We start from the raw sequence: 22,030 nt of genomic DNA on the forward strand, positions 1-22,030 counted from the left end.
TTGTTTTGTTGTTTAACGCCGCACTCAGCAATATTCCAGCTTTATTACGGCGATCTGTAAATTATCCAGACAGTCCAGTGATTGACGTCATGAGCATCGATCCTCGCAGTTGGGATACGATGACATGCATCAACCACCCGATCCCGTTAGTCGCCTCTTACGGCAAGCATAGTCGCCTTTTACGGCAAGCATGGGTTGCTGAAGACCTGTGCCTATAACTTAACTGAACTAAACTAAACTACCAACCAACTTAACTACCAACCAACTACCCAACCATCCATCCAACCCATCCATCCAACCCATCCACTCACCTACTCCCTCGCTCACCCCCCCCCCCCCCCCCCCCCCACCTTACTCACTCAATCACTCAGAGGTGACTAACGGGATCGGGTGGTCAGGCTCGCTAACTTGGTTGGTGCAAGTCATCGTTTCCCGATGTATAGATCAATGCTTATGTCAATCATTGGGTTGTCTGGTCCAGAATTGATTATTTACAGAACGCCGTCATATAGATAGAATATTGCTGAGAGCGGCGTTGAACAACAAGCAAACAAACAAACATAGATTGGCGTGGTGTGACGTATTAACTTCTTTGAGAGGCAATTAGAAGTTGGAGTACTAAGAAAGGATAAGATCTGTGGGTGATTGTTATTCGTCGTCATCATGGAGACGTGGCAATCTCAACCATCAACCGACTCAATAACATTGAGAACAAGTGGTTCCTAATTGTAATAAAGTTGTTCATCCATATGTCTTATTGACTTAATGTTTAATGACAAGTCTGTAAAATATTCTTGCGCCGAATATGACATTGACATTGCGTACCTAGGTAAGACTTAGTCTAATTACCGTGCCAAGACACAGGAACTCGATGATAGCGTGTATAACATAATGTAATGGTATATATGTATATAGAGGGGTGTGATTTGTTTCTTTACGAATATATAGAGGTTATCACGCGAGTGTGTTTGGGGATGGTAAATATCCTGCATTAGGAATAAACATTGTATTTAGCGAGCCTTGGCGAGCTAAATACATAGTGTTTATTCCTAATACAGGATATTTACCATCCCTAAACACACAAGCGTGATAACCTCTTTATCATATAATGTCATTCTTCAGTTCTGTGCTTGAAAATCGCTTCCCCTCACTCACAAACATTACTTAAACATTGCGAGTTTTCCTGGAATGCGCGCATTAATATTTTTTACGTCACAGGGTAGGTGATGTGTCAGTCGGACAGTGACAGTAGCCAATATAGTTCAAACTGAAATCTGTTTCTTATACAGTGGCGAAGCAGCATATACGCAAAACAACAATTGTTTTTACTTGCCTTTCGCCACAATCCATCGGTCTGTCCGCTAGAGTAACTGCCCTTTGTCAAAGGGAAGCTACTCTAACCCTAGTCTATGAGACATCACGACCAGTGATTGTTCACAGTCGGCCTGTTCTGTCATAACGTTAAGAAGTGTAGTCAGATGTATACACAGCGCCAAAACGAAACAAGGTAACAGTTCATACATATTTCGCCTAAACCCAACTATTTTTATTTGTGGAAAAGGTTTCAAGCCGCAGAGGTCTACAAGCACAGATATGGCTTCTGATCCTGCTTGGCTAGGCCTAGTGCCCTCGCAAAATTGTTTCGAAAGTTATATCTCCAAAGTTGCCCAAACTAATAAAATGCCTTAGTTACGTCGCAGTTCGACACTGACTTTCAGTATATAAGACTGTTTTTTTCAATTGTATCAATTATCCCTGTAGTTTATCCAGATTCAGGATGGTTAATTCTGACTCGATCGCCGAATGACAAGTGCGGCGCCATGTTTGTTTATAAACACTGAAAGTAGTCCCTACTTGACCTTTGATATTTGCATCTCTATCCGCATATGACCCCAACGGATATCGTTTTTATCCGTTGGCTTTATCCTGCCGAGAAACCTCCCCATTATATGATAAATTATGTTATATGCGCTATCATCGAGTTCCTGTATGCCAATATGGTTAGAGTTGCAAGAGTGCACTCATCTAAATGACATTTCTAAGTTTTTTATTGAACGGAAATAATGGGGCATATTTAATCGGTTGACTACGGCGACGTAATGAAATATTTAAAGGTAACCATCGAGTAGTCTAAAAGGCTAGAAGACCTACAGTAACACGTGACCTGAATACGTCACAAAGAAATCTCTTTCTCACCCGTATTTATTAGTGGGTGTTAAGCAGCTCAACATCTTGATCAAACAAACAATTAATTGAGAATGAACGTTGTATGTTCTTCAGTGCCTTTCGCAGAAAATGTCCCTTCAAGAAGGGTCTTCCTTTGTAACAAAACTTGCAGCAGGTAAGTACTGGGAGGGCGTTCCAGAGTTCTTCACCACTGCCAAATGTGTGAGTGAGTGAGTCAACCGAACCGGATCACCGTGTCCCTTTAGCATATCCATGTAATCGCATATGTAGATACGTACTGAAATTTATTTGCTGTTGACGACGAATGTTATTTATTAATTTCCTCTTCTTTATACTCGGATTTACGCTCTTTTCTGTAAAATTTCACAATTCGAACCACTGTTTTTATCTCTGGAACCTATTCTTAGATAATGTAATGTAATGATTAATGATCTTTTCTCACATTCCCTACTCTCTACACCATGTGTTATTCTCCTTCTTTTTCCGATATAATTTATTCATTGTTGTATCTCAGTTGTTATTGTTAGTTTAAACATTTTGTGTGTATACTTGTACATACATCTTTTTAATGGTATTTGATATATGTAATGTAGACAAGTGTCTCGTAAGTCTTATGAGACTGAACTAGCTAGTTTGACTCATGTTATGATTATGGTTTTCTTCTTCTCTACTCCTTCTTTCTCTTTTCTTCTCCTCTTTTTCTCCTCATCTTTTCCATCTTCTTCTCCCACTCCTCTTCTTATTCTTCTTTAACTCCGTCTTTTCCTTCTCCATCCCCTTTATCTTCTCCTCTTCTTTTTCTTCTCCTCCTCCATCTCGTTTTCCTTCTGCTTATCATTTTCTTCTTTCTCTTCTCATCATCTTCTCCTCCTTCTTATCATCTTCTTCTTTCTCTTCTCTTCTTTTTCTTCTCCTCCTCCGTCTCGTTCTCCTTCTTCTTATCATTTTCTTCTTTCTCTTCTTTTCTTATTCTTCTGCTCCTTCTCATCTTCTTTTCATTCTTTCTCCTCCCTTCTCCTGGTTCTTATTCTTCTTCTCCTCCTTCTTATCATCTTCTTCTTTCTCTTTTCTTCTTCTTCTCATTCTCCATCTTCTTCTTCTCAATCTTTCTCTTCTCTTCTCTTCTTTTTCTTCTTCTTCTGTAATGACATGTGTTTTATTCTTGAAGAAGACAAACGGTCCCTGAACCACGATATTTTCCCTTCCACCCAGACTTCGCTGTAATGTTAATTCCACTAACTGAAGCAAGTCTGGATTTTCCAGAGATTCAGGGATCTAACTGGGGTTCCTTTCTAATATATAAGTAATTGCTTGTTTCTATGAAAATGAAATATTTACAGAGATAGGGCAGACCAGAAAAAAGAAAAAACACGTGGACAGGCTCAGTGATACCGTGGCTTCGTTCCTATTCTCCATCTGAATCCACACAGGGTCCCGCTCATGCGTCAGACCCCCACCCCACCCCACCCCACCCCACCACCCACGCACCTTAAGAGACGTGTGTAGTGTACAAAAGCTTTCATCGAAGTTTTGCATGCCTGCTTTCAATTGATATATTTTAATCAATAGTTTACAGTCACGTTGTGTTGCACGACCCATATCCTCGCCACGCCACCGTCTCAACTCTCAACTTCGGCCTCCATGACGGCTTCGATTCATGATTCAGCGTTTCAACAGCCGTGGGCCTGAATCACAAGCTTGTTGACGTGGGCTGGGTTCATCAAGGGCGGCGTATTTCAGCCTTGCAATTAGACGGATTTAGTCACTAATAATTTCAAAAGAAACATTCTGAAAATACATGTATGTCCGTCAGAGTGTTACAGTGCAAAAAGTGAATCTAAATTTAAAGGATTTGTTATCTGCTGATAATCTTATATACTCTAATTTGAATGTTATTTAGGCATGTTCGGTAATCTCAGACTGGTTTTATTGTCGTGTCAATCTGTTCTCACATAAAATACACATACACTCTTCAAAAAAAAACCGCACAGGTAGTATGTACTGTATGAACCTGACTACACGAAAAATCCGGTATATAAATTGGATATATGTTATTGGGAAAAGTGGGTGGCCTGATATTCGACAAACACTGCGTCAAAACGCAGCCATTGTCGATTTGCAATGTCTTAAACGGCATTGTAGAAACTCTCAGGAGTCAAGCTGCCTACGTTGCGTAACCACGCCTGATTTGTGACCCATGCGCTGTGCACAGGACCACGTGTCACCACATTAGGGACATTAGGGACATAAGGGACAGGATATGTTTTTACGGTCATGGCTTCAAAACATGAATTCTTTTCTGCTCTCTTGAAACAGTTTTATCTTTTATCCAGTGAGTGAGTGAGTATGGTTTTACGCCGCTTTTAGCAATATCCCAGCCATATCACGGCGGGGGACACCAGAAATGGGCTTCACACATTGTACCCATGTCGGGAATCGAACCCGGGTCTTCGGCGTGACGAGAGAACGCTTTAACCATTAGGCTACCCGACCGCCCCTTTTGTATCCAGCGAACAAGTATTATGTTTTTTAGGGCGGTTGGGTTGAGGTGGGGTTAGGGCTTTAGGAATGGGGTATTTCCTGAAATAACTTCTTTTAAAAAAAAATCCTGCCGACTCACTACCCCATCTGTGTTCAGGATAGCACATCCATGGGTGATATCCATAGAATTAATTGTCGCAAGTCATTTATTTTATTTATGTTTATGAAACCAGTGTTGCAGGCCTTTCATAACTCAGATATATTAGTCACAGACGTGACGTGTTCGCAAGACGCCGAGCTACCATCTCGTGTATGCGAGACAGGTGCGCTTCGCGGTACTTAATAAAGCGGACCGCCTCCGTGGCCTAGTGGTAGAGCGTCCACCCAGAGAGCGGAAGGTCCGGGGTTCGATCCCCTACCGCGTCATACCAAAAGACGTTAAAAGATGGTACTTGTTGTTACCCTGTCTGGCACTCGGCATTAAGGGGCTAAAACAAGGACTGGTCGGCTCGGAGTCAGTATACTGTGTCTGAGTAGGATATTCATGTTAAACTGCGGCATGGTATCGCAGTGAGCTAGCACTATAAATCGGCATCTGTCCGGACTAGTACAAGCACACACACATACACACACACACACACACACACACACACACACACACACATGCACGTCGCTATATAAGTGCAATAATCTTGGACGCGACGTTAAACCCCATTTTACCTCACCTCACTTAATAAAGCGACCTGTTAAGATCCGGGTTAGAACAGGTCTGCAGCCACCCATGCTTGCGTAAAAGGCGACGATGCTAGTCGTAAGAGGCGACTAACGGGACCGGGTGGTCAGACTCGCTGACTTAGTTGATACATGCCATCGTATCCAAATTGTGCAACTATCACTGGATTGTCTGACCCAGCGATTATTTACAGACCACCGTTATATAGCTGGAATAGTGCCGAAAGCGGAGTTAAACAACAAACAAATCTATTGAAGCGCTTTTCACTTTTAATTCAATCACCGTGACAAGCATACCCCGACGTAAGTGATTGAAGCTTCCCGTAAAATCCTCATAGCGTCATGGTAGAAATGGGCGATGGACAGATGGATATGGAACATTTGTCAAGTTGCGGTTTACTATTGAGAATCAGAATCAAGAATTATGCCATGTCTCATTCCAAATGATCACGTGGAGGGCAGGTTGAACTACATCTTCCCGAGACAAGTGAGTTAACTGACTGTAAAAGTCCAGTTTCCACCCTTGCCGAAATAGGCTGGTATTATGGAGTTACATATTGGCTGGACTAACGAGTCTATGCATAGTCCAATCAAAATCACGCACCGAAATCCTAAGCCGGTTTGTAAAGTGTCATGCAGATTTTGGTCGATGGAAGGATGTGCAAAACATGTTCACCAGCCAACTCGTCAACAGATATTTTCTTATCTTTTTTTTCATGTTTTTATTCAAGGTGCTCACGTGATTTGATACACTTCGTGATGTAAGACTCGTTTTATCACAATATAGATCTCGATTATCGATCAGATCGTCTTTATCGCCATTTTGATAGAAGCAAATGCAAGTGATACGAGAGGTGGAATCTGATTGGTCCATAGGAGAGGCATGGAAGGGACATAACTCGTTATAGCCACAGGTGGCGCTACGATCGAGCCCAGGAATTCAAGCCTTTTTCGGCAAGGGTGGAAACTGGACTTTTAAAGTCAGTTAACTCTCTTGCCTCGGGAAGATGGTTGAACGAATGTAACGTGGTACCGGCGACCAATGAAAAGACGAGTTATTTATAGAACAACTGTATTTCCCCAAAGTATTACAGAACATTTAATACCCTCTATCCGGTTTCCGTTATGGCTAAGAATGTGGGACACACCCTCTCTTCCTGTAAGTAATACCTGATCAGAGTTTAGTTTTTCATAGTAAGAGTTAGACAAATTGATTTCGTGTTTCTCACGTTTCTCACGTTTCCCCCTCCAAAAATCAAATGCATGTCATCGATCCCCATTGCGTGGATCGATGCTCATGATGTCAATCACTGGATTGTCTGGTCCAGACTCGATTATTTACAGACCGCCGTCATTTAGCTGTAATATTGATGAGTGGGGTGTTAAACAACAAACAAACATCAACGAACATGAATATGAATTTTTTGGTTTGAACATGGCAAATGGTCTTGAAAGGCTCGGAGAAACGGAACTATGCAAATGCCGCTGCACTCAGCAATATTCCAGCTATATGCATGTCATTGAGGAGGAGATGTTGCTATGTTCAACGTTTTGGCCTTGTCCTTGGTGTGCCAGGATCAGATAGTTGTATATATTTTGATAATTTTATTATTTTAGATTTTTACTGAATTAAATATTCAGTCAAGTATGTTTTAAACATTATATACTTCACACTTCAGCTCTCCTAATTCTCTGTTTCAGCTTACTGCATGAGTAGTTGCCACAGCCTCAATCAACTAGTGCACTAGCCTGCCCAAGCGCGCCCCTCACAGCCCCTTTGTGTCTAACTTTCTAGCTTACTGTCTCCAGTTTAAAGGGTTTAGTTTTTACTACAGTTCATATCACATTTGATGTTACTGTCGAACACACGTATAGCATTGGACGTTTTGGAATTCACAATTTGGACTAATTGTGGTGTTTGATTTATTTACTTTGGAATTCACTTCTAAAGGTTGGTCTTTTGATGATATTTTATTGTTTGTAAGTATTCCTATGATTTGTAGGTATATTGCGTTTATGCTGTTGATAATTTGGCTGTTTTTTGTCATGTTTTAAATATTAGCTAGATCATAGTATCTAGTTGTGATTCTGAATGCATTAGAAGTGTTATTATTTACGTAAAGTAAATAATTCAGTAAGAGCTAAGTTTAGGCCTAAAATACAATTTAACTAAATATTCAATCACTGTGTAGCTGATGTATGAACGTATGAAGTATGAAAGTAAGAATGTGAAACATAAGTGTTGCTAGGTTACATATTGGTATATATGAATGTTTTATGTAGGAATGTACGATGTAAGAATGGATCAGGGTTTTACTATTATATTTTAGAAATGTTTTAAGTTACTCTGCAATAACACTATGTATCGGTTGGTAGTTATATTGCTGCTATCAGATTGGTCCGCACAGTGTGTGTATATATATTCATTTATTTGTGGTGCAGATGTAGATGTATCACTCGAGCAGGGGTCTGTGTCTGGACTGATGAACCCAGGGCCACACACTTGGTGGATTTACTAGGTTTTATGTATATTTCTCATATATTGTATATTGTATGTAAACATGATAGTAAATGTATCATGTCACGTCTATCTTACTCTATTTATATGATACACATATATAAGTATATATGCGGGTTAAGTATGATTATGATATAGGATTAATCGATGAGATGTAAGTTTATCAATTAGTAGTTATAGCATTTTGAGTATATCATCAAATGTAATGAAATATTTGATGTCAGCATATATTAATATTTTGTGTAATGAATGTTTTACAATTGTTTCAGGGTTTGAAAATGTATCAGGGATAACCTTGGCTGTAACTGCGAACAACACCTGCGTCTGTCCTTCATATCATGAAGCAGTTCCGGTTTCATTCGGTCTACAGGTGCGCCGGAGCAGCGTCGCTGTACATGGGGTCAAGTCATCAATCTATTTTCCTGTTGCAAGCTGTATTTTCGTGACGCACGGAAGGCCAAACTGTTAGTTTTCGCAGGTTCGTGGATGTAATCCTTGAGGCACCTGTGCAATTAAAAACACTTGACATTAGAGATGATTATGAGTTTTCTCACCGACAAATTCAGCTTTTGAAAAACAATTACTGTTACTTCAAAAATAAACTCCACCGGTGATGTTCTAAAAAGGGCAGACAACTCTTGTTTTATTCAATTGCGCTATATCAGGTCCAGGGTGTATGTGGGGTATGTCTCAGTGTCAGTGTTATGTCAGCAAGATGGTGCTTATATACCCTTCCATGTTCTCGATATTGAGGGGCTTAAACAAGGGGGCGGTCGGGTAGCCTAGTGGTTAAAGCGTTCGCTCGTCACGCCGAAGACCCGGGTTCGATTCCCGACATGGGTACAATGTGTGAAGCCCATTTCTGGTGTCCCCCGCCGTGATATTGCTGGAATGTTGCTAAAAGCGGCGTAAAACCATACTCACTCACTTAAACAAGGACCGGTCGTCTCGGAGTCAGTCATCTGCAAAACATGTTCCCCAGCGAACTCGTTGTCAACAGATATTTTCTTAACCTTTTCGAGCCCAAGAATTCAAGCCTTTTTCAGCAAGGGTGGAAACAGGACTTTTAAAGTCAGTTAACTCTCTTGCCTCGGGAAGATGGTTGAACGAATGTAACGTCGTACCGGCGACCAATGAAAAGACGAGTTATTTATAGAACAACTGTATTTCCCCAAAGTATTACAGAACATTTAATACCCTCTATCGGGTTTCCGTTATGGCTAAGAATGTGGGACACACCCTCTCTTCCTGTAAGTAATACCTGATCAGAGTTTAGTTTTTTTTCATAGTAAGAGTTAGACAAATTGATTTCGTGTTTCTCACGTTTCTCACGTTTCCCCCTCCAAATATAAAATGCATGTCATCGATCCCCATTGCGTGGATCGATGCTCATGATGTCAATCACTGGATTGTCTGGTCCAGACTCGATTATTTACAGACCGCCGTCATTTAGCTGTAATATTGATGAGTGGGCTGTTAAACAACAAACAAACATCAACAAACATGAATGTGATTTTTTTGGTTTGAACATGGCAAATGGTCTTGAAAGGCTCGGAGAAACGGAACTATGCAAATGCCGCTGCACTCAGCAATATTCCAGCTATATGCATGTCATTGAGGAGGAGATGTTGCTATGTTCAACGTTTTGGCTTTGTCTTTCATCTTCAAGTGCGCCGGATCCGCGGTCAGGCGTCGCTGTACATGGAGTACAAGTAACTCTACAGGTGTCAGATTCATCGTCAACAATCTATTTTCCTGTTGCAAGCTGTATTTTCGTGACGCACGGAAGGCCAAACTGTTAGTTTTATCAGGTTCGTGGAGGTAATCTTTGAGGCTTTTGTGCAATTAGAAACACTTGACATTAAAGATGATTACGAGTTTTCTCACCGACAAATTCAGCTTTTGAAAAACAATTACTGTTACTTCAATAATAAACTCCACCGGTGATGTCAGTGTTATGTCAACAAGATGGTGCTTATATCAGTTGACGCCGCCGGTTCCAAACCAATGTCCAAGCATCTATATTCAAACAACACTTTCAAGTCTGAAAACAAAACATTACACATTGTCTCTGAAATACTTGCTGAAGCACTTCTTTAAAATCCGGTTGGCCTAGGGGACAAAGCGTCTGCCTGGAGAGTGGAACGTCCATGGTTCGAATCCCTGTCCGCGTCACACCAAGGTCGTTAAAATACGATACTTTTTGTTACCCTTCCATGTTCTCGATATTGAGGGGCCGGTCGTTAACGGAGTCAGTCATCTTCCCGAGGCAAGTGAGTTAACTGACTCTAAAAGTCCAGTTCCACCCTTGCCGAAATAGGCTGGTATTATGGAGTTACATTTTGGCTGGACTAACGAGTCTATGCATAGGCAAATCAAAATCGCGCACCGAAATCCAAAGCCGGTTCGTAAACTGTCATGCAATTTTGGTCGATTGAAGGCTTTGCAAAATGTGATCACCGCCAACTCGTTGTCAGCAGATATTTTCTCAATCTTTTTTTCATGTTTTCATTCAAGGTGCTCACGTGATTTGATACACTTCGTGATGTAGGACTCGTTTTATCACAATATAGATCTTGATTATCGATCAGATCGTCTTGACTGGGCGCCGCCATTTTGATAGAAGCAAATGCAAGTGATACGAGAGGTGGAATCTGATTGGTCCATAGCAGAGGCATGGAAGGGACATAACTCGTTATAGCCACAGGTGGCGCTACGATCGAGCCCAGGAATTCCAACCTAGTTCGGCGAGGGTGGAAACTGGACTTTTAAAGTCAGTTAACTCCCTCGCCTAGGGAAGATGTGAGTCAGTACAATGAGCCTGTGTTGGGTATTCATGTTAAACTGCGGCATGGTATTTCGGTGGGTTAGCGCTATGAAATCGGCCACAAACACACACAGGCCCATGAAGATCCGGGGTAGAATAGGTGTTCAGTACTCATGCTTGCCGTAAAATACGACTATGCTTGTCGTAGGAAGCGACTAACGGGATCGGGGGGGTCAGGCTCGCTGACTTGGTCCTATCCCAATTACGTGAATCGATGCTCGTGGAATCCATTCATGAAGCTACCCAATCTCCCCGTACGAGTCAAGGTCATATGGTTAGGAAAGACCGTGCGGATTAAAATATCTTTATTTACAAAAATCTATCTATCTATCTACCGCCGGCATATAACTGGGATATTGCTGAGCGTTAAACAACAAACAAACAATATGCAAAGTTTCAGGGGTTCGATCGAGCAGCACAAAGGCCACCAGTCCGTGTCCTAGTTCCTCATCATCGTCTCTCTCCCAGAAGCCAGTTCATTCGTTCATGGTCTCCCATGGATATACCATGCTGGCTTGCTGGGAATACGTCAGACCGAGTGCAAAATCAAGTCCTCCGGGAGCCTACGTAAAATCTCCAATATCATCGTCACCTTCATCGTCATACTACAGGTCAGCCGGAAGTACTTCGACAGAAGGCGACCTCTTAAACACGTACGCGAAAAAGAAGGAAATCGGGTCCATGGGAAAATCTCTTAAAATCATCATCATCATCATCATCATCAATGTTATAATAATAAAGTGCTTCAGCTTACAATATTTCTGTAGAGTATGTCCCTAAACGTATCGTCATCATCCATCATCCATCCATCATCATCATCATCATCATCATCATCATCATCATCATCATCATCATCATCTGTTTCAGCTTACTATATTTCTGTAGAGTATGTCCCTAAACGTATCATCATCATCATGTCATAATAATAAAGTGTTTCAGCTTACTATATTTCTGTAAAGAATGTCCCTAAACGTATCATCATCATCATCATCATCATCATCATCATCATCATCAATGTCATAATCACCATCATCATAATAATAAAGTGCTTCAGCTTACTATATTTCTGCAGAGTCTGCCCCTAAACGTAGAAAGTTTCACTTACATGATAACCATGTTTGTGTACGTAGCGGCCATGAAAGCCCCGATTCGGGCCGCCCTCCTACGTTAAGGGAGCACTAGGTCTGGCCTGGCTTCTATTCCACAACAAAAAATAGATTGTCCCCGAATATGCTTGAAAAAAATAATTTTGCTTAAGAGTTAGGACAAAAAATATATTGTCTGCCACTAATAATACATCGTTGAAGGGTAATGCAAGGCTCCAGGTTCAACTGTTTTAAATGCTTTATATACGATATATATGTCAGACATCAATTTTACGCAAGCTATACATCTATGTTGATAAATTTGTATGTGATCATGGCGTAATCTATGCATAATACATGTCAGTTGCGCAACTGCCGGCTAATATGGCTCCAGAAATCCATTTGCTTGCTGACGCAACACATAGGACGAGCTGACCCGTGAAGATCCGGGTAAAGATGGATCTTCAGCAACCCATGCTTGCTGCAATCGGCGACTATGCTTGTCGTAAGAGGCGACCAACGGGATCGGGTAGTCAGGCTCGCTGACTTGGTTGATGCATGTCATCGTTTGCATTGCAGAGTGCGGTGTTAAACAACAAACAAACAACATACCGTTTCATACCTTGGTGAAATCCCACTATTCCTTTGGTTATTATAAAAATTATAAACAAACATTCTGACGCAATTTGAATAAACCAATTATCTAACCTAATGTACAAAGGTCTACGCTGTGTATGTATAAACATGTCTCATTTTAGCAACAAGAATTATCAGTTCCCTTACTCAAAACAGAAATCACCATAAATTTTCGAGCAACTAAACTGTATAGTGTACACTACTAAAAAGAAGTTTAGGACCATCCGATTCTTTCACATTAGTATAGTTAATCTATTATATCACCCTATTCTTTCACATTAGTATAGTTAATCTGTCATATCACCCGGTTTTTTTTCACATTATTATAGTTAATCTGTCATATCACCCGATTCTTTCACATTACTATGGTTAATCTGTCATATCACCCGATTCTTTCACATTACTATAGTTAATCTGTCATATCACCTGATTCTTTCACATTACTATAGTTAATCTGGCATATAACCTGATTCTTTCACATTACTAGAGTTAATCTGTCATATCACCTGATTCTTTCACATTACTAAAGTTAATTTATCATATCACCTGATTCTTTCACATTACTATAGTTAATCTGTCATATCACCTGATTCTTTCACATTACTATAGTTAATCCGTCATATCACCCTATTTTATACATTAGTATAGTTAATCTATTATATCACCCGATTCTTTCACATTACTAGAGTTAATCTGTCATATCACCTGATTCTTTCACATTACTATAGTTAATCTGTCATATCACCTGATTCTTTCACATTACTATAGTTAATCTGTCATATCACCTGATTCTTTCACATTACTAAAGTTAATTTATCATATCACCTTATTCTTTCACATTACTATGGTTAATCTGTCATATCACCTGATTCTTTCACATTACTATAGTTAATTTATCATATCACCCGATTCTTTAACATTACTATAGTTAATCTGTCATATCACCCAATTCTTTCACATTACTACAGTTAATCTGTCATATCACCCGTTTTTTTCACATTATTATAGTTAATCTGTCATATCACCTGATTCTTTTACATTAGTATAGTTAATCCGTCATATCACCTGATTCTTTCACATTTGTATAGTTAATCTGTCATATCACCTGTTTTTTTTCACATTATTATAGTTAATCTGTCATATCACCCGATTCTTTCACATTACTATGGTTAATCTGTCATATCACCCGATTCTTTCCCATTACTATAGTTAATATGTCATACCACCCGATTCTTTCATATTACTACAGTTAATCTGTCATATCACCTGATTCTTTCACATTAGTATAGTTAATCCGTCATATCACCCGATTTTTTCACATTACTATAGTTAATCTGTCATATCACCCGATTCTTTCACATTACTATAGTTAATCTGTCATATCACCCGATTCTTTCACATTACTTTAGTTAATCTATCATATCACCCGATTCTTTCACATTACTTTAGTTAATCTGTCATATCACCCGATTCTTTCACATTACTTTAGTTAATCTGTCATATCACCTGATTCTTTCACACTACTATAGTTAATCTATCATATCACCCGATTCTTTCACATTGCTATAGTTAATCTATATTATCACCTGATTTTTTCACATTACTATAGTTATTCTGTCATGGCATGACCCACAATTCCTTTGGTTATTATAAAAATTATAAACAAACATTCTGACGCAATTTGAATAAACCAATTATCTAACCTAATGTACAAAGGTCTACGCTGTGTATGTATAAACATGTCTCATTTTAGCAACAAGAATTATCAGTTCCCTTACTCAAAACAGAAATCACCATAAATTTTCGAGCAACTAAACTGTATAGTGTACACTACTAAAAAGAAGTTTAGGACCATCCGATTCTTTCACATTACTATAGTTAATCTGTCATATCACCCAATTCTTTCACATTACTGTAGTTAATCTGTCTTATCACCCGAATTTTTCACATTAGTATAGCTAATCTATTATATCACCCTATTCTTTCACATTAGTATAGTTAATCTGTCATATCACCCGGTTTTTTTTCACATTATTATAGTTAATCTGTCATATCACCTGATTCTTTCACATTACTATAGTTAATCTGTCATATCACCCGATTCTTTCACATTACTATAGTTAATCTGTCATATCACCCGATTCTTTCACATTACTATAGTTAATCTGGCATATAACCTGATTCTTTCACATTACTAGAGTTAATCTGTCATATCACCAGATTCTTTCACATTGCTATAGTTAATTTATCATATCACCTGATTCTTTCACATTACTATAGTTATTCTGTCATGGCATGACCGATTTATTATAGTGATATGAAATAATATGGTGATCCTTATTCATTGAAATAGTATATAACAATCACTACGCCATTGGTTAGCATCCATGCTTCATGGTATTAACCTATGCGGACATCCGTGTGTTTCTTCTGGTGGTTAGTTAATGACTTTAATTTATGACCGGTATAATTACAGCCCCTCAGTTTTCGGTTAGAATTGGTCTTCAGCAACCTATGTTTATAGAAACAGGCAACAAACGGGATTGGGATGTAGGTATAACTGACTTGGTTGATGCATGTCATCGTATCCCAATTGCGTAAAACGATTCTCATGATGTCAATCACTGGTTTGTCTGGTCCAGATTCGATTATTTACAGACCTCCATCATATAGTTGGACAATTGCGGCGTTAAACAACAAACAAACAAACCTGTCACAGAATATGCAAAATAAACACGTGTCACTTGGCACCAGAATAGCGAATATTTCCTTTGAGTTTTAATCACTGAATTTATTTAGTTATTTACACTGCATGGCCTGTTATTATAATATTGATTATGAAGATGCCACTGATCTACGGAAGCTTTGTTTCCTTATATCCAATGAAATTGTTTGTATTGCCCAAACCATCTTCTTATCTCCTCGTCTTTGAGCCTTGTTATATTGTCGTTAAGGTACTTTTTATATGTGTAGGGTATTTATTGTGAAATTATTTTAGTTTATATTTAGTTATCAGTATATAAAGTGTACATAAAGTATATAACTACGGTTATAAAGAACTCAAAGGGACCACTAATTTTAGTTCGTTATGAACGTAGTTCGTTATAAGCATATATACAGCATAACTACAGCAAATAGTCGGGTCAAAAAAGTAGGTTCGATATATCCGTCAGTTCGTTATAAGCGTGTTCGTTATAAACGTAGTTTACTGTATTTGTGTTTAGCTTCTCGTAATACTACAAGGTATTGTGCATGAGCTTCTATTCGTGAACGCTTTTTTCGTGTATTATAAAGCTGTACATGTAGTTCGACTTTAATCAAATATATGCCTGTCTGTCTTAACGCCTGTTGCTTCATATCGCATGTCTCTTCACACAGACATCTTCGTGATTCAAGCCTCTTTGGTTTCATGTCAGCGCAACCTGCACAAGATATCGATCCGATCTCGATCTCGCGCCTTCAGATGCCAGAGAGCTTCTACTCACTCTCGCCGAAGTTGCTCCTCATCTGGGAACCGAAACGAACGCTGCTTTTGTTGCTGATATTATTTTCGAACATATTTTTGAGATTTAAACTCAACTTCATCCGACGTTCCTTTAAGATAGATTTGGTACTTGTTGTTATCCTGCCTGGTGCTCGGCATTTAGGGGATAAAACAAGAACTGATTGGGTCGCAATATGAAAACGGCATGAGTTCGTACGAGTACAAGCAGCCATAGACAGACACGGACACAGACACAGACACAGACACACACACACACACACACACGCGCGCGCATGTGCGTCGTTATATAAGTGCAATGATTTTGAACGTAACGGTGAACCTCATTTCACCTCACCTCATTTGAACTCATCTCCGTTGTCAAGCTCTACCCATGGTGCAACATTTTATCATTTGTTAAATAACATTTTTTAGAATTATTTATAATTTGTTATAACATGGGTGGCAACGGGAAAGCCACCTACAGTAAATACTGTTTGTTTTCAATGGGTTTTTTTATGATCTGAGTGAAAGATACACATACATGTTCCCCTATTCTTACAAATGTTGCAGCGTGCCCTAGGAGTATCAATCAAGCAATACCCCAGCCCCCCCCCCCCCCAAAAAAAAACAACAACAACAAACAAACAAAAAAACAAACAAAAAAAACAAAACAAAACAACCCAACAACAACCCAGAAACAAACAAACAACAACAACAAAAAACAAAACAACAACTATAACAACAACAAAAAAACAAAAAAACACAACAACCAAAAAAACCACACACACACACACACACACACACACCTCCCAAACACCGAAAAATTATGTTAGGGTAAAACATAAAAAGAATTTCCCGACATACATGTTTGTTTATTATTAAATTTGAAAATGTCAGCTGATCTCGAGGAGTGATTATCTAACCCACATTAAAAGACTAGCTTCTGATTAGTTGAGGAGCAGGGGGTGAGTAATTGTTGGAAAGATGTAGCTAAATTTTTAACAGAAATTGTATCCATGTATCACATGTGTATAATGATATGCGAACATACGAAATACAAAAATAATTATGAAAATACTTTAAAAAACATTCCTATCTGTAAATTAATTCACAAAACATGCTTATGTTATTCGGTAACAATCATAAGTGGGAGACACGCCTTGTCCTCGACTGGTTTACCCGCCCCAGAGCGCTTGTCTAGCGCTTTTCGACCAATTTCCCCATACAGAATTTCGCTGAGGTGGAACGTTGACCCATTTCCGTATAGCGAGATATCATCATTTTTGGACAGTGTGAATAACTGACTTGTCCGGCTACAGGAGTAAGCATTTTACCATTAGGGAGGTAACTCCCATAGAGAAGTGTGGTTCATAATAATTTACCACTGTTGAAATATCAGTGTCAACAGTAACATGTATACTACTATTTTTGTGTCAGCTTCATACCCCATATCCATATTCTTTGGAAACAATAACGAATGTTTCAGTTTGTTTTTTCGTTTAACGCCGCCCTCAGCAATATTCCATCTATATGACGGCTGTCTAAATAATCGTGTCTAGAACAGACAGTCTAGTGATTGACATCATGAGCATAGATCTACGCAATTGGGATACGGTGACATGCATCAACCAAGTCAGCGAGTCTGACCACCCGATCCCGACAGTCGCCTCTTACGACAAGCATCGTCGCCTTTTACGGCAAGCATGGGTTGCTGAAGACCTATTCTATCCCGGATCGTCAACGCTCACAAATGTTTCCAGAAATCATTGTACGTGTTGTGAAAACATATTACCAGTTTGTTTTCATGGTATGTTTGTTTTCCACTTTTATATTACATAAATGTGCCATATTCTCATTCCTGATTCTGAAGGTACCACATGCAAATTACAATGTGTTTCATCTTCGGGATTACACGTGCGCTTTATGACAGTGTAGGTACTTGCAGCAATAGGTATGTATGCTACAAAACATTTTTGTCCCGTGTTGATCCTCTGGGTGAAAGATATCTTGTTTTCCATGTAGCCCCCCACCCCCTTGAGAAATCAATCGGAACACACCTAAGGTAACTTGCTTATCTCACATACGTATCGTTGAACTGAAATTAGAGGGAAGTAACTAGGGTTGATCGTCTGCTAGCTGTCCAAAAGGCTGAATCACAGCGATTTACTCGGTGAAACTTGAGACAGATATTCCGGGTCTGTATGAATGAACGTCGATGACATGAATTCGTTGTCAACTGATCACTCGGGGTATGTGGTGTGATGTACCCTGTGCGCGAGACTGACGACTAGGGTACATAAGCTAGCACACATGGTACTTCACACCACATACCCCTCGAGATCACTTGACAACATATCGTGGATATTTTTGAAGGATTGTTCGCAGCACGTGTATTTCATGCAACATCTTGTATTTGTTTTGCTTACAGTAAAACTACGAATATCTGAGAATACATTATCAACACTTAAAGCCTCAGTTACCCCGTTGCATTAAAAAATTCCGATGATAACGATGCATAAATTGAGTGTTTTATCTGAGGGTACAAATAAAGAAGCCTAAAGTTTAAAATATTATTTGTCCCCTATACAGAAGTAGACTCGCCTAATCAATTTCGCACGTGCAAATTAAATTTATGTGACAACAACGACTTGATTTCAAAGCTATTTCTTTTATCACAGGAGCAGACAAGTCGAATTGTTTTAAATCCTCCTAATGCGATTGCAATTACTAGTTTTTGGTCAGCATATGATAAAAACCCAGGTATGTTTTATAACATATATATGCATACTAATGCTAATACTTGTTTTTAATATTACTAAAAGCGTGAATTTAAAACTCTTCCTTTTGTCAATATGGACCCCGTGACTGAACTGGTAATGATGATGATGATGATGATGATGATGATGATGATGATGATGATCATCATCATCATCATCGTGTCAACATCCATTATCATAATCATCATCACTGGGCGGTCGGGTAGCCTAGTGGTTAAAGCGTTCGCTGGTCACGTCGAGGACCCGGGTTCTATTCCCGACATGGGTACAATGTGTGAAGCCCATTTCTAGTGTCCTCCGCCGTGACATTGCTGGAATATTGCTGAAAGTGGCGTAAAACAATACTCACTCACCTAACCCCTTGAGAGTCATGTGCACACGTGGTCGACCGTCGATCATTGCCTCAAAAGCTTATAAAGACAAGGATGGGATTGTCACGTGTGACGTAACTGACGAGTCATTATGAGGCCACGGGGTAGCCTGGTGGTGAAAGCGTTCGAAGGACCTGGTTCAATTCCCAACATGGGTATAATGTCTGAAGCCCATTCCTTGTGTCCCCGGTGGTGTTTTTTTGGAATGAATACCGAAAGAGACCTGAAACACACTCACCGCACGAGCCTAGTACACACGAAAAAATGGTTGATAGCATGAGCATCTCAACGATATTGGGTCGAAATCCTTATTTGTCCAGATAATCGCAGGTTTGTTCGTACCACGTCAGTGCATGTTGGTTACAACAATGATGTAAACATGTACGACCTACCTGTCACTTTGAACGTTCCTTCAACATAACACTATCATATAAAGATAATCATTTGATGATATCTAAGGATAATCATCTAAGAATAATTATATAAGCATTATCATATACAGATGTCATCGAAGGATAATCACGTGAGGATAAGTATATAAGGATAATCATATATAATATCATCAAAGGATAATCAAATAACGACATTGATAAGGATAGACCGCCTCCGTGGTCTAGTGGTAGAGCGTCCGCCCGGAGATCATACCAAAAGACGTTAAAAGATGGTACTTGTCGTTACCCTGTCTGGCGCTCGGCATTAAGGGGATAAAACAAGGACTGGTCGGCTCGAAGTCAGTTTACTGTGTCTGAGTGGGGTATCCATGTTAAACTGCGGCATGGTATCTCAGTGTGCTAGCACTATAAATCGGCATCAGTCCGGACTAGTACAAGCATCCACACACACACACACACATGCACGTCGCTATATAAGTGCAATAATTTTGGACGCGACGTTAAACCCCATTTCACCTCACCTCACCATAAAAGGATATCATCTGAGGATAACCATCAAACAATATCGTATAAAAATCATGAATATATGAATACCATACAAGGATAATCAATCATACAAGGATATCATATCGCGAGAAATATATTGAAATGCACGGCTATCAACACGCGATTATGTACTTCTAAGAAAATGAAGTTATTCGTTTAATTGTTTGATCACATGTTGAACCTATTGCAAACATGTACAGTGAAATCCAGTTTATCCGGACATTCACGCAATCGTCCGGAATCGGGGTATCCGGATATACGGGGTTCGGACTAACGGTAGTTTTCTCTATACGCTTCAGTTTCGTTTACTTATATTTTTGTTTTTCATGACCCAACCAGTTCATCGTTTAAGAAATCGGAAAGAAGTGACAATGTAATGCAAACATCTAGATATATAACAGCTTGCTTCATGTGTTGTTAATTTAATAAATATATTCAAATAACTCAGGTAAAATCATATTTTTACCTATTTGGTTATGAACCTTTTGAAGGGACACTCAGTACTGAGTCATTGTTCTACAAGCCATGGTTAATTATAAACTTTATTGTAATGTTTGAAATTCTACCACTATCAGTTCCCCGAGTCTTAATTATTGCTGAGATAATGCTTAAACATTTTCAACAATTGGTGAGCATTTTCCTTTTAATTGCTTTCTAATTTTTATAATTTTCCTACACATTTTATAAAAATGTCTAGGAATTTTTAAACATTTTACACACATTTTACAGACGTCATGTAAATGGTTTATATTCCTAGATATGTCGTTTTTTGGCAAGAGATTATCTTAATACTTATTAATGTTTCAAAAATTAGTATTTTATTGTACGGACGCGTCATGATCCGGGTTAGAATAGGACTTCAGCAACCCATGCTTGTCGAAAGAGGCGACTAACGGGATCGGGTGGTCAGGCTCGTTGACTTGGTTGATGTATGTCATCGTATCCCAAATGCGTCGATCGATGCTCATGATAGCAATCACTGGACTGTGTGGTCCAGATTCGATTATTTACAGACCTCCATCATATAGTTGGACAATTGCGGCGTTAAACAACAAACAAACAAACCTGATTATTTACAGACCGCCGTCATATAGCTGTAATGTTGCGGCGTGCGGCGTTTAACATCAAACAAACAATTAAAACACCACGAAGGAGTCCCATAATGACGTTTGACGTCCTCCTTAACACGGGCTGTCGAGAGACAATGAGTCATGATCTTGGATCATGGATCATGGTGAGCTTAACACAGAGACCCTGAAGCATGCGGTTATTATTATAATACTACCCGCAAAACGAACGACAAAATGTATCCAAAATTACGGTGGCCCATAAGGGACATGGAGTCTGTTTTTCAATATTTTGATATTTCACTTACTTTTATCGTAACCTTTTGCAAATTAACGCAATTTGTCATACAAATATGAGATAAATCATGTATAAAAACAACCAAAAATATGGAAAATGTACTTTTGGACATTTTCGCTTCACCTTTCAGCGATTCAATAGCTACTTGAAAGTACATTGTCCATGTTTTTGGTTGTTTTTATACATGATTTATCACATATTTGTATGACAAATTGTGTTAATTTGCAAAAGGTTACGATAAAAGTAAGGGCAGCATAAAACATCATTCACTCATTAAGCTTTTTTTAAAAGAAGGAATGGGTGAGTATGGTTTTACTCAAATTGGCACGGTATCCTAGCGGTAACACCACGGTACTACACAAATAGGCTTCACACATTGTACCCATGTGGGAAATCGAACCATGGTCTTATGACCATGCGTTACGAGTGACCGCTTTAACCACTAGGCCACCCCCCCCCCACCCCCCCCCCCCCCCCCCCCACACACACACACACACACACACTTTAGAAAATAAACACAAACACTTCGTTATATTCGATAATCATTGACGTGTATTTCTTGTAACTTTTTAGTTTCAAGTTCAAAATGTTATTGCAAACAGAACTCGTTAAATATACACCCGTCATCT

This window comes from Haliotis cracherodii, unplaced genomic scaffold (assembly GCF_022045235.1).
Source record: "Haliotis cracherodii isolate W230 unplaced genomic scaffold, xgHalCrac1.p SCAF_26, whole genome shotgun sequence".
Lineage (NCBI taxonomy): Eukaryota > Metazoa > Mollusca > Gastropoda > Lepetellida > Haliotidae > Haliotis > Haliotis cracherodii.